The sequence below is a fragment of the Phoenix dactylifera genome, chromosome 18, assembly GCF_051530095.1.
Source record: "Phoenix dactylifera cultivar Ajwa chromosome 18, Ajwa_hap1_PhDact_Kaust_v1.1, whole genome shotgun sequence".
Lineage (NCBI taxonomy): Eukaryota > Viridiplantae > Streptophyta > Magnoliopsida > Arecales > Arecaceae > Phoenix > Phoenix dactylifera.
In genome coordinates, this window is record NC_143207.1 from 3,553,567 (window position 1) to 3,563,613 (window position 10,047).

Genomic DNA, 10,047 nt, shown 5'->3' on the forward strand with positions numbered 1-10,047 from the left:
TTACAGATCGATCAGCCAAGAAGGGATACCGAGGTTGGTTTTAACTCACCTAACCCAAGTTTCTCATAAACTGAATAAGGTAAAAGGTTGACACTTGCCCCTAGATCTAAGAGTGCTCGATCGATGAAATTATTTCCTAAAACACAAGAGATGATGGGAGCACCAGGATCTTTGAATTTTGGAGGGGTGTTGTGTTGGAGAATAGAACTTACTTGTTCAGTTAGGAAGACCTTTCTAGGCACATGTGTCCTAGATTTTCGCTTTTGGGTACAAAGGTCTTTGAGAAATTTGGCATAGGAGGGAACTTGTCTAATAGCATCAAGAAGCGGAAGGTTGATTTTAACTTGCTTGAATACCTCCATCATCTCCTCTAGTGAAGTTCCTTTTTTGCCAAAGGGAGAGGGTGAATTAAGAGCTTTAGAAAATGGGGCCTTTGGGATGTGAGTTTTGGCAGAAGGTGGACTAGCTGAAGAAGAAGAAGTTTTTAGATTTTTATTTGACACATGTCTATCCTCTTCTTCATCTTCTTTATTGTTATCTTCCCCAATCTTATTGTCTACTACACGTCCACTCCTTAGGGTAGTCAAAGCATTGGCTTGTTCATGATGAATTGCATTTAGTTGATTTTCTTGAGCCATGTATTGTCCCCTATGATTACTTAATGGTTGGCTTGGAAGCTTTCCTTCCTCTCACTTATTCAGTACATTAGCTAGTTGCCCCATTTGGGATTCTAGCTTGACGATGAATTACGTGTGAGAGTGCACCAATTGTGTAATAGTTTCCAAACCTTGAAGGGCGTTCAACACTTTCTCCTCAAAGGCTGTGTTTCTTTGGGGTGGAGGAGGAGTGTGTTGAAATTGAATCGAGGGACGGTAGGGATGAATATTTTGTGGGGTTTGAAAATTCTGAGGATTTTGAAAATTTTGGGAATAGGGTTGGGCTGTATTCGAAGCTTGCTGCTTCCAAGAAAAATTTGGATGATTTCGCCATCTTGGGTTATATGTATTGGAAAATGGGTCATTACCCGATCTAGGCTGTGTTTGAGCAGCATTGATGTATTCTTGCACGAGTTCGGAGAATTGGGGCGCTGAAGGGCACTCTTGAATAGGGTGGGATGGGCTAGAACAGATAGTACACACTTGTGCTTGGAAAGAGTTAATGTAATGCCCACCTATCATCAGTTGGTCAATCTTATGGGACAATGCATCTACCTTGCTAGACAGATCCATAGAATGACTTATTTCACAAATGGTACCTTTTCTTTGAGAATTCGGAGGTGCTTGACGAGAACATGAAGTATGGTGGAGGGAGTTTTCATTTATATTTTCAAATAATTGCCATGCTTCATGGTCATTTTGAAGCATGAATGTCCCCCCGCATGCGGCATCAATCATCTGATGGTTTTGTTCAGTCAATCCGTCATAGAAACATTGCACTAGCTGCCACTTAGGTATTTGATGATGAGGGCATTTACGGATTAGGTCCCGAAATCTCTTCCAAGTTTCATGAAATTCTTCTCCCTCAGTTTGGGAAAAGCTTGTAATGGCACGTCTAAACTGGTTCGTTCTTCCAATGGGAAAGTATTTTTTAAGAAATTCTTGTTGCATTTGATCCCAAGAACGAATCGAGTTAGCTTCTAAAGAATTCAGCCATTGTTTGGCTCTATCTTTAAGGGAAAAAGGGAATAATCTAAGTTTCAGAGCATCATCAGTGAAGTTCTGAATCTTGACAGTGGTGCATATCTCAAGAAATTTATCTAGGTGTTTATATGGTTCTTCGTTGGTGAGCCCATAAAAAGATGGGAGCATTTGGATCACACTAGACATTATTTCGTATTGTACAGCTGCTACCTCAGGTAATCGAATGCAAGATGGGGAAGTGTAAATGGTGGGAGTAAAGTACTCCCTCAGGAGTTGGGGTTGTTCTTCAGCCATCTCAGGAGGTGGGGATAAATCTAATGTTCTGATCTCAGCTGAATATTCCTAAGGGTCCATTCTATTTCAGGGTCCAAAGGTAATAGGTCACGTATTCTAGAACGACTCCCTTGCATGCACTAGTACTTGATCAGTCAAGCATGCAATAAAAGATAAACACATCAATCCTTGTATTTGTTCTAAAATCACTAGACAGCTTCTAACTGGTTTGAAGATAGCACCTAAGCCTCCAATCCGGTCTAATGAACCGAGTTGACCAAGTAAGCTCCCAGGTAAGTGGAGGGGTCACGATGCATTCGCAAAGGTCCCACTTAAAACCCACTTGCCTCGAACAGATGAACTGTCTTCCTTATAGGGACAAAGCTTGCCTAGACATCAACTAAGCCACAGAGCGAAATTGGTGCAACTTTCGGTGATCTTCGTCCTATTGAGCTCGAATGTCCCTAAGGGCCAACGTCTAATTGATTTTAATTAAAGTGACACTATGTGAGATTGAGTTCACCTAAGTTGGGCAAGAGTCCGGTGATGAAATCCGGCTCTTATCTTGTTGGGGTGATTGTCCTTACTATGTGCGGATTAATTTGTATATATGTATCAGGCATGCATTCAAATTTTTGCTAAAATTAAAATCACATGATCACCACAATAATTTCAAGCTAATTGAGAATCAATTTAAATAAGAAAGGTTTTGAGGATGATAGTGTTATTTTGATGATTAACAAGCAATAATCGAGAGTATGTTATAAGTTAATTCGATACTTCATTTATAAGTCTGTTACTCTCAGTATATTTATATAACAAGTTAAAGATGCATTTCATTGTTTACTTGGATGAATCTAACCTTGAGTTGCAGCAAAGTGTGGATTGAATCGACCCCAAGGTTGATTGGGTCGACCCCGGCACATCAAGAAAGCATTTGGCACACTTCTGCAAAAATGGCACAGATGAACAGTAAGTTGGGTCGACCCAAGGAAAGCATGAGTCGACCCAAACTTCAAGCTTCTCAACAACTCAGAAAATAGTTCTCTGGAAATACTGAGAGGGTCGACCTAAGATGAAGTTGAGTCGACCCAAGCTTGAGTCGACCCAAATCCTGAGAGGGTCGACCCAAAGGCAAGACAGAACAGATGACAGAAAAGGTTCTCTGGAAACCCTGAGAGGGTCGACCCAAGAAGAAGTTGAGTTGACCCAAAGAAATGTTGGGTCAACCCAAGTGAAGGAAGGCTGAATTGCAAGTTTCTGTGGTTCTGAGAGGGTCGACCCAAGGAAAGTTTGAGTCGACCCAAGTGAAAGTTGGGTCGACCCAAGGACAGGTTGAGCCGACCCAAACACGGGCAGAAGCATAACGGCTAGTTCTGCAGAAGTACTTTTTGTCCTTCCAACAGTGAGTAACGGCTAGTTTTTGAATTCTAACCATTGGGGCTTGTCCAATGGATGAAGAAAACTATTTAAAGTGGCACTATTCATCAGAGAGAACATCTTTTCCAAAGAATATCAAAGTGTACACAAGAAAGAGAAAGTGCCCTAATCTTCTTCATCCAAGTGCTTCATTCAAGAGTCAAAAGAAAGTGGTTGAGCAGATTCAAAGAGTCATTAAGAGCTCCATCCATCCTTGAAGAGTGAAGCATCCTTGACAAAGAAGAGAGAAGTCACATCAAGCGATAACTATTCTCTAAACTCTTCTTTGTAGATTATATTGTTATATTTGCTCATCTAGGAGCTTAAATCTTCTTTCTTTGTTTATTAAACTCCTTGTAAAGGTTAGTTGGTTAGCCCGCAAAACCAACGAAATAGGTTGATTGGTGAGCCTGTAAAACCAATTGTAAAGGTTCGTTGGTGAGCCCGTAAAACCAACATAGGTTTTTGGTGAACCCAAAAAACCAAAGTGTAAAGGTTTTTGGATTGTGAGCCCGGAAAACAATCCAACTGTAATCCGCGGGATTATAGTGAATTTTCAAGGGGTCGCTTGGGGAGTGGACGTAGGTGCTAAGGAGAGCACCGAACCACTATACTTCTTGTTGTTTGTATTGTGATTTGTTTATTTCACTAACTCATCAATTAACATAAGTAAGATAGTTAAAATTAAGAGAAACCAATTCACCCCCCCCTCTTGGCTTGTCACCTTGGGCAACAGGTTTAGAGGTTACCAAAGAGAATTTCCCCAGCAATTTAATTTTTTTTTTAAGCAAACCTCTACAGCATTCCTTTTCCAGCAGTTCTTCTTTTGATCATCCCAGATTTTGTCGATTCCTGATCAAATAGTATAAAAAGAAAAATTAAAAATTAGTGAGAGAGAAAGAGGAGATAAGAAAAGTAACAATAATAGAAAATAATTTTTATTTTATTTTAGACATATATATATATTTTTGAAAGTTTTTTTAATTAATTAATTTTTTTTAATTTTTAATGATAAGAAAAATAACTATGCTAGCAATCCTCGGCAACGGAGCCAAAAATTGATCGGTTCTTTCAATTTCAAAAGTAAACCATGCAATAGCACGTATCCTGTAGGATAGTGATTACGGATGTTGGTCCACAGGGATTGAAGAATAAGTTATTTTTTTTTTAAAAATAAATCAAGAAAAAGATTTGCTAACCTGATTTAACTAAATTAAACTATGAGTGTGAATTGAAATTTATCAGAGTAAATAGATCTAGGGTTTGAAATCCACCACATAGCATTGCATCAAGGACTGTGTTCTTAATTTTTATCTTTTGGAGAGGCATGCAATTTGGCTACAAGCCTTTTAAAATAAAATCATAAAGAGTGTTAGGAAGATCCATCTTCGGTGTAGCATGAAGTGTCTACCTAAGTATGTTAATTTAGGATGCAGCACACTTCATCTTCCTAGGCATGGATCATCTTAGACTACTTTAGCAAACATGATTAGTGACTAGCATGCTCAAAGTTTAAATATCATAAAGGAATATTTCATTGAAAATAAGAATTTAAACAAGCTCCAAAATAATAAAAAAGTAAGAACTACAATTGCCCTGATACATTGCTAGGGCTTCATGCAGCCCTAGACTAGACGTTTAGCCGAGCATGGCTTCCGGACAACCTCCCATCTTCAAATGAAATTGATCACCTCCCATTATTCCCAAAATATCCAAAATACTCTCTCTCCCCCCTCCTTTCTCTCTTTTTTTTTCATTTCTTTTCTCTGGTTCTCAGCTCTCTTCGTCTCTTCACCGAAACAGGGTCTCCCCTGTTTCTTTCGAATCGAGCCTTCCCCCCCCCCCTCGGCTCTCTTCTTCTACCCTTTACATAGATCTCTCCCTCGCAATGAATCCAAGGGGAACGGACGCATGATCCTTGGGCGGAATGCGCATCAACGGCTGGATCATGGGAGCTGGTCGCGGAAGAGTGGTCGGTGGAAGACGAATACGGACGGGAGAAGGGGTTGAATACATGTCCCGATTTGGATGCGTGATCCTTGGCTTGATGCGGGAGGCTGAATCACCGGCTGCTGAGATTTCCTTCACGGATGCAGGGGATACGATGGGAGGAGCCAATTGGAGGATCGATGGGAATCCGGAAGAGGAAGAGGCGGAACGCCATTTCTGTGATTCGGCAGCTGGTGGCTGGTGTGGATCCGTGGATGAAATCATGCTTCATTGCTTTCCTTCTTTGGACCATTGGCTGCTGGGAGGTGAATTCGGAGGAGTTGCTCGCCGGTGTGCTCGTTGGATGCGGCTGGAACGGGCTGATGGCGCTGGTGCACTACGTGGATCACGGAGGAAGAAATGGATCACGAGTTCTCGGTGGAGGCTGGATCGCAGGAAGATGAGATTGGCTCCGGATGCGTCACGGGCGAAAGAAGGGCCGGAGGATCTGGTCGCGGGATTGTCGGGAGGTCGCCGTGGAAGGTGGACGGCCGCGGGATCTGCGGGAGGGGAAGAAGATAAACAGTGAAATACATTTTTAGTTTTTTTTTTCTAACACTGTTCATATGAACAGTGTTTTCACGGAACACTGTTCATATGAACAGTGATTCCAGTAATTTTCAGAAAAAATTCTTTTATTGCTCTATTTTGACGTGAAATGGCCATATGTGGATTTAAATTAAAGGTCTCCCCTGTTTTGCTTAGTTTGCAAATGTGATGCGCGGAGATGGAAATTTATGAACCGTTGGATTGCTTGGGTGCATGCATGTCAGTTGGGCATTAGGCTCGAACCCAGTGTTATTGAACTGAAACATGCTGGCTGGTACGCTTGGAAGGCGAGGACATGTGAATTATTTACTTCTCATCATATTTTAAATTTATTTCAAAGATTGTTCTATTTTGTGGTAAAATAGGTGGTTATCCGTTTAAGAACATTGATAAGTGCTGGAAAAAGAATATTAAATTATAGATTAATCAGCACTTATCACACCCCCAAACCTACATTTTGCTAGTCCTCGAGCAAAATAAAACTAGAAAAAAAAATTCTAACTCACTTTCGCAAGCATCGCGATTGCATTTACCATATGCAACAAGGCTTTAAACCTCTAGGTTACCCTAGTGGACGAGTTATAGTCTCGTGAGGATTTTCAGTGAAGATACCCACAAACTTCAATCTTAAAATCAATCATTTATTATTATTATTATTATTATTATTTTTATTATTTATTATTATTATTATTTTAGATCGATTGATCTATGAAGTGAAAATCAAATTCCAAATGCATACTAGTAAAGAATTTCAAAAACTCTCTTTTTTTAATTAAAATCTAATTTAAGATACATAAATGATAGGAATTTCAAAATACACACGGTTTTATTTACTAAGTCAGCCCAAATCCTAGGTCAAAATGCAATTCAAGTTAAAGTCATTAAGTTTCCGTTCAGGGAGTTGTAAGACTCATTTATACTGGAGTGCTCGGTGAAATCTGGACCGTACACAAGCTAAGAGTTCGGATCTCCAAAATATTGCAAATACTAGTAGTTTCCAAGGATTAGTCGAAAGGACCTGCTCACTGATTCAAAATCATCTTATCTGCAGGATTTCGAGAGTTGTGGTTGTTTACTTTTGTACCTCACGAGCTTTATCTGTAATATTTCAGTTTACTCAAATTTTTACAACGACGGCTTTCACACTATTATCTTTTCAAGGTCAATACAGAGTTTTTTTTTAATAAAAGATATATAAATTGTGCACTTTTACTCTTGTGGTGATTTCTCCGTGTAACGAGCAGTCAGTCGACAACTCTCACACCAGTTGGCATAAGGTATCGGGCATCAAGACTCCCCTACGGACTTATGCTCGGAGTCCTCATCACAAGCCCACTTGACCTTTGACAATAGGTAGCCCTTTTCGATGTTCCTGATTAAATCCATTTTTACTGATTTTTTTTTTTGAATTAGATAAGTATGATTCATCAGGGTCCAAGGTTGCTACTATACTATCAACATATTGTCGAGCCTAGATCTTAGAAGGGTTGGCCAGTGTGTAGTAAAATTCCAAAGTATTAATTAGCTTACAACTCCCTAAGAGAGACTTAATAAAAAGAACTTAAATTTGATTTACTTCCGACTAGTCATTGAGCTTTTTAGATTTTATATACCTTGTGTATTTATCATTCTCGCATAAATGTATAGAAATTAGGTTTTTTAAAAAAACAAAAACTTTTTTTTATTATTAAAATTTTTATTATTATTATTATGAAAATGAACACACATTTTTTTTTTTGGGATGAAAATCAAGATGAATACCCCCCAAACCTAAACCTAACATTGTCCTCAATGTTAAAAAAAAAAATCTAAGAGAATTGGGTTGCCTCCCAACAAGTGCTAAGTTTATTGTCTTCAGCCAGACACAATGAGGTAGTTTTTGCATCTCCTTCTATGAGGTCATCTATTTTGTCTATTATAAAACACTCAACTTTCCTCGTGGGTTGGTCGGCCGCATTGAACACATTTAATTTTACCTTCATGTTCCTAAATGATATGTTCATTACCCCCGTTCTACAATTGATGCATGCATTGGCTGTTGCTAAAAAGGAGCGCCCAAGGATCACGGGGATTTGTTTCTTAGAATTAGGCTCATGTTCCATATCAAGGACGATGAAATCTGTTGGGAACCCGCCCATGCCGCTGATATTTCAAAAATTAAATCAGATGGCAGCGGAATCGGCATGCACGGGTTCGACGTTCATCGCATGAACGTTGTTTCGAGACCTTTCGTAATTAGGTAAGAATTAAAACTTTTAAAACTATTAGGAAGATCAAATCTTCACCTTGCGCGGGTAGATGATCACCGCAAATCTGAATTCGTGGTTTTGGAAGAGGGTTCGCTTGAAGCCGTTCAAACGTCCGGCCTCTACGGGTATCCACACGAAGCAGGATCCGATCCAAGCTTTCTATCTCACCGGGGTGCTAGCTCCCTTGCAGAGATAGTTTTGATGGCTGATGTCCTTCCTCTCAATCAACTCTTGATTGTGCTTAGAAGGAGGAAGAAGAAGGATGAAGAAGAGGAAGAAGATGATCCCCTACGCAGCCTTCTCTTGTTCCTTGTGTTGGATGAAGGAAGGGAAGGGAAGGAGGCCGCCAACACTTGGAGAGCTTTTCCCTTGCTTGCGGCTGAGAACACCAAGGAAAGGAGAGGGCCACGGCTTGGAGGAAGAGAGGTTTCAAATGCCGTAGGGTGCCGGCCTCATAGTCCCTCTTATAGCCATCAAGGGCTCCTCCAAAGTTGGAGCCCTAGATAACTTTCCAAAGAGAGAAGGGGGGCGCCGGCCCCTCTCTTCATGCCGCACACAAGGAGAGGAGGAGGGGCGTGATCCCTCCTTCTTGTGATGCCCTAATCCTCTTCCAAAGAGGATTGGGTGCCTCTCTTATGATTTAATCCCAATCCAATTAGGATTAGCCAATTGGGTTCAATCTATGCTAGTCCTAATCCAACTAGGACTTGAATGAACCATGACTCAATTGAACTCTTCAATCCTAATCCAATTAGGAGTCATGTTGATTCATTAGATTATTAATTAATTTAGACTTAAGGAATCCTAATCCAATTAGGATTTGTTTAATTTTAGTCCTAATCCAATTAGGACTCTATTTGAATCCGAAGTCCTAATCTAATTAGGATTTCTAGGAATCCTACTCCAAGTAGGAATCCTATTTTAATTCAAAATTCCTAATCTCATTAGGATTGTAGGAATCCTATTCCAAGTAGGAATCCCAGTCCTACTCCAACTAGGATTCCCAGTCCTAATCCAATTAGGATTCTAGGAATCCTACCCGAAGTAGGACTCTTGTTTCAAGTTCAATTAATTAATTCCCTTGGTTCCTTCTTCAACTTCTTTATCAATCAAATTGATTACTTGTGATTCTTAATCACGATTTCAACCATCGGATCGGTCAATACTTCTAGTGTGTGTGACCCCATAGGTTCTATTCTGACTGGTAGTGAGATATATTGTGATCTCTATCTCAATATCATTGAAAACTCCTTTCAATGGGTTGGAACGATTCCAACTCAACTCATTAGGGTTTATCGATCATCGAGATAATCCCTGTGAGTTCCACCATCCACCAGTGACACCTAGCAGCATGTAGTGGCTACCCAGCAGAATGGAATGATGAACCTCTAGGTGCAGTTAACATGTGATACAGTCCTACTATCGTGGATCCCTACAGGACGGAGGTCATGGACAACTCGTCAAACCCCATCGTCTGTCATATGTCAAGATTTATTCGACTTGAGTTCGATGGTGGAAAACTCTTTTTCCACTTTATATTACTGCCCTGGCCAAGGTCTTAGAACTCAGTCTAACAAATCACATAGGATCACTCCTCTTCTATCAAGGTCGATAGATTTCTTATAGGTGCATACCCTACTCCTACAGTGAACCTACTGCAGCCAATCTACACTGCATGGACCCATATGGCTAGAGACCATGTATGTGTGCAGTCAAACTACAATAACCTCACTGTGAGTAGCCGAAGCACCGCAGGTCAAAGGACCAGTCACACTACTGCAACATCAAGCAAGTCACTGACGAGTGGATAGACATCTAAGTGACTTCTTGTCTTGGTCACGCTCAGTACCCTTGTTCTCTAACAAGCACCTGCACTATCACTTCAGTGTCCCTACACTGTGGACTCAAGTCTCGTCCATCCAGAAGGA

General features: G+C 40.4%; 1 non-coding gene across 1 annotated transcript; it reads left to right on the forward strand.

Moving 5' to 3' along the window:
* Positions 1-1,452: 1,452 nt before the first annotated feature.
* LOC149750874 (small nucleolar RNA R71) lies at positions 1,453-1,558 on the forward strand. The gene has a single exon (XR_016399050.1). It is a non-coding gene; the product is annotated as a small nucleolar RNA R71 (small nucleolar RNA).
* Positions 1,559-10,047: the final 8,489 nt, after the last annotated feature.